The sequence below is a fragment of the Cyprinodon variegatus genome, unplaced genomic scaffold (genome assembly GCF_000732505.1).
Source record: "Cyprinodon variegatus isolate N-32 unplaced genomic scaffold, C_variegatus-1.0 Scaffold1454, whole genome shotgun sequence".
Classification (NCBI taxonomy): Eukaryota; Metazoa; Chordata; class Actinopteri; order Cyprinodontiformes; family Cyprinodontidae; genus Cyprinodon; species Cyprinodon variegatus.
Genome location: NW_015151907.1, coordinates 147,821 through 152,601, shown reverse-complemented (window position 1 = coordinate 152,601; position 4,781 = coordinate 147,821).

The window sequence follows — 4,781 nt, the reverse complement described above, 5'->3', positions numbered from 1 at the left end:
TCAGTGAGCCCAAGGGCAGCTGTGGCTACAATGTAGCTTGCCACCATCAGTGTGTGTGGGAGTGTGTGAGTGAATGAAGTGTAAAGCGCTTTGGTCTCCTGACTTGAAAAAAGGCGCTATATAAGTACATTTACCATTTTACTGTCACCCACGGCAACGGGCATCAATGATCCTACGGACCGTGTAGGCTGGGTGGCCATCAATGTCCAAGGGGGAGGGGGCTCCGTGGGTGGGCACAAGGGGCTGGAAACAACGGGCTTAACTTGGGAAACGTGGAAGGTGGGGTGAATCCGGAGAGTAGAGGGGAGACGAAGACAGACAGCGGATGCTCCAATGGTCCTCTCCACCTCATAGGGACCAATGAAGCGTGGAGACATCTTCTTGGACATGGCCTTTAGAGCGATGTCCCGTGTAGAAAGCCAGACCTTCTGACCCGGGGAGAACGTAGGGGCGACCCTCCTCCTGCGGTCAGTCCACCTACGGTTCTGCTCAGCAGATCTATGGCGGTAATGGTTTTGTTCCAGATGGCTCTGCACCAGCGGACGTGGTGCTGAATGGAGGGCACTGCAATGGCAGCCTCCTCAGCTGGGAAAAGGGCAGGCTGATAGTCAATGGAGGCCACGAAAGGGGAGAGTCCTGTGGCAACTGAAACATGGGCGTTGTGGGCGTACTCAATCCATGGAAGAAACTTGCTCCACTCAGTGGGGTTGGAAGAGGAGAGACATCTGAGGCTGGCCTCCAACTCCTGGTTCATACGCTCAACTTGACCATTAGACTGGGGATGATAGCCGGAAGTGAGTGAGACCTTGGCCCCAAGGGCCGAACAAAAACCCTTCCATACCTGTGAGAAGAATTGAGGGCCTTGATCAGAGAGTATGTGTTCAGGAATTCCATGAAGGCGGAAGACGTGCTTGACCAGGAGTTGGGCTGTTTGCAAAGCTGTAGGGAGCTTCCTGTTTGTGTGGGTGTTCTTCCCTCCTCCTAAACCAGGTGATACCCTGTCCTCATTGGTCCTCCTGCACACCTGCGGCTGGTTGGCTCATCGCTGAGGAGTATTTGAGCGGTGGACTGTCACTACCTTGACGCCAGAGTGTTTGCCAGTTTTGTGTACTCTAGCCAAGCTGAGTTTAACTGGGTCTTTTGTTTCTCTGAGTCTAAAGTTGTTTTGTCTTTTGCCTTTTGACAGGAAGTCATCCTGCATACTGGATGTTTGGCCTTCTTCCCCAGAAGGATTGTTTGAGTTTCACACTGAGCAGGGGATTAATCTCCATACGTCCCATTCAAGTTCTCCTGGAAATCTAAGTGGCAGTCCGCTCCATTGCTCCTTAGGAGCCAACCAAACCAAAACCTGTCCGCCCTCCAACGAGCCCCTCAATCTCTGGAAAAACCCACACCAACTGGATTCTCGGAAGAAACCTTTTTCCGCAAACGTGAGTCCCTTTTGTCTCTGTTTTTGCAAGACGTCGTTCAAAGTCCCACGGACCCTGAACTAACCCCTGTGAACTTCCCTTCACACTTCAGTTCCGGTTCACCAGCTCTCTGAGTTCCCCTGAATCCAACCCAACTGTACTCCTCAATAAACCTGTTAAACTTTTACTCTGATTTCTCTGAGTGTTTTCCTGGAAGATGGCAGGTTAGAGGCTGGAGCAGGTGAAACAGATCAGATTAGCAGCAATGAGGAACTGGGCAGATCTAGGCAGGTGAAAGAAATGAGTAATAAAGCCGATCATCAGCACCAGGATAGTGATGTTGGGTTCAATTGTGTTAAATTGTTTGTTGATGAGATAATAGATTAATTGCAAACTTCTGTCTATCTTTAAAGCCGCTGACTTCCTCTATTATTACCTGGACTGGGAAAGCTGTAGTCATCTGAAGACACGAGTCACTGATTTAGCAATTATTTTAAAAACTGCTTTGACTGTTGTCATATTGATGTCATCACAGCCAGTGGACTTTTTATTTTTACATTTTTAATGGCGCCTATGATTTCTCCCTGCTGCCCCAAGACTGTTCATAATGTGGAGGTGTGAGCTAGTTATAATAGAATGAATTGAGAAAGTTGAGGATCTGTAGTCATGATCATATGGGCGTAGGTTTACAGCAGCAGTTGCTTCTTTTCCTCTGGCAGCTCCTCTGCCTGGCAGCTGCAGCTGCTCTTTCCTGAACCTTTAAATTAGCAGAACTGCACTGTTTAACTGCACTCTGATCTTTCTGATTGCTTGTTTTCTAGTCTGTATGTGAGCGTGTTTGTTACGCCACAATACGGCGGCTACCAACATTAATATTAGGCAAGGAAACTAGTCCCAATTAAAAAACTAAATACTATCAACGCTAAAACAGGCGAAAGCTTCTGATTGCAGTTCTGTAAAGAAGCAAGAGAGAGTTTGGATTTGATGAACTTGAGAAATGGAAGAAACCAACGTTAGGATTTATTTTCTAAAACTAAATATTCAGTCAGACAGGAGTTCAGGAAACTGCTGTTAAAATGAACAAAGACTGAAAAATATCAACATTTCTGATTCGTTTAACAATATTTATTTGCCGTTACTGTTTTCATTTTGACAGAAGTTCAGGTAAAAATAACAGGTTTTATTTCTTTTGTAGAAAATAACAACAAGAGAAGGATGCTAAAGATCTGCTATTTTTTGTCCACATAAAAATAGTTCTATTTAATTGACTTCTACTTCTAGAAATGGAATAAAGATAAAAAGAGGAGCTCTGTTTAAACTGATTCTATTTTTCTAGATTTCCACACCTATGGAGTAAATTAGTACAAACATTAATGTATGTAAATAATGCTGGAATCTGGCTGCTTATGTTGGATAATATTACATTACAGATAAAATAGTGTTAGATTGTCTTTTATGATTGTTAAAGGGATTTTGTATCTGAATAAACTTAGGCTCATTCTTAGTGTTGTGATTGTAGATAATAGACATAAGGAGCTATTTAAACAGTCAGACAGCAGCAATAAAGGACGATGATAAAAGGTTGAGTTACATTTAATCCTTTACTATTATAAACCCACTTTAATAATACAAACATTATATGATCGTAGGAAACAGTTATAATGCTGCAAGGAGGTCAAGGACGCCGCATCGTTGGTGTTTAGTGAGTTAATTATCATTTCTTTGTAGAAAAGCAAATCCTGATTAAGAAGATGGAAAATAGCGTTTTTGTTCTTGCTGCATTTCTGCAGCTGGAACCGTGTTCAGATCCGTGTCTCTGACCCTTGGTTTGATGACAGCGAGTCCCAGAAAAGAGAGGAAGGTCCAGACTGGGACCCAGTTCCACATCAAATCCTTTCCATTTAATCCCACTGCAGCCTCCGTGTTTCCCTGATGTTATCAGTGCTGCCAGTAGGTCCCAGTAAAGTCAGGGAAGTGGAGAACAGTTTCTGGGATGAAGCAATAAAAGGATGAATAGCAGCCAGTTTATAGCAAACTGGGATTAAATTTACCACTCTGGTTACTGACTGGGTGACCTTGCAGCAGAAACTCCACCTTGTTGTTTCCCTATAAACCTGCACTGACCTCATTTCTACTTCCGTTTTTCACCTGACCAATATTTGGCCAAAGCAGGAGACCCAGACGGACGGTTTCACTGGATTCAATCAAAGCCTTTTAGTTCCTACAGACCAACATCCTGCATTTAACAGCATTCAATGCAGAAAGGCAACGTTTGCTTTTCCAAATCAAAGTCTGGCTTCATTTCTAGGATCGTGCTCCAGATAAACGCCATCAACATTATTCTTTCTCTGATGGTCGTAAGCGTGGCAGCGCTGCAGGTCAGGGTCAGAACCACCAGGAACAATAAAGATGGAAGGTTTTTATCAAAGTGATCTCTGTTCCTAGAGGACGTGATCAAAAGATGCAGCAGATGCAGTAAAGAACAGGACTGATAAGAGCAGCCATCATAAAGCAGCCTCCTCCCTCTGCTGGGCTGTTTATAAGGAGCTGCAGACACACCTGAGCTTAGATCTGACATCACAGCTGCAGGTAAGACCTCCACATCTCCTCCTCACCTTTGGGCTGATCTCAGCCTCAGAAGTGACCAAGCTGCTCCTCCAGCTGCTCCCACAGCCAGGCCACCTTCACTGGCTTCTTCAGATATGCTAGTCTGGTCTTTACATCTCCTGTTAGCCTACTTCATGCTGTCAGATGGTTCCCCCACTGTTCATCCTGCTGTGTTGTTGACTTCCACCTCAAAGACAGTGAAATAGAGCTGAATCAAGCAGATGCTGAGTGCATCAGGAAGGTTCTTCTCTAACTCCTTGATCTTCTGCTTGCAGCGTCCTGAAGTCATGGCCTCCAGCCTTCCTCTGCTCGTCTTGCTGCTCTGCTGTGTGGGCGTGGCCCTCTCAGACCTAAGGGTGTCTCGCCTCAGCGCTAGAGGTCTGCGAAAGGGTGTAAGCGAAGCAGACGGCTATGTGAAGGTCTACTGCGTCTCCCGTTATCTGGGTGAAACCAACGTTATCCGGAACAACCCAAACCCCTACTGGTCACAAACCTTCTCCTACTCCGACGCCCGGGCCAACGATCGCCTGGAGCTCAGAGTTTACGACCAGGATCCTCTCTTTGATGACGAAGTGGGACGCTGCTACACCCGGCTTAGGAGGGGAAACCACTGGGAGCGCTGTAGCCTGAGGAAAGGAGGCACATTGTACTTTTCCTACAGCTTCAGCTGAGTGTCCAATCAGCTGTCTGCCTCATACAGCCTGCTTCAGTCTGCCAGGAGGGATTCCAGCTCTCTGCAGCCTTTCTACGCAAACATTCCCTCAA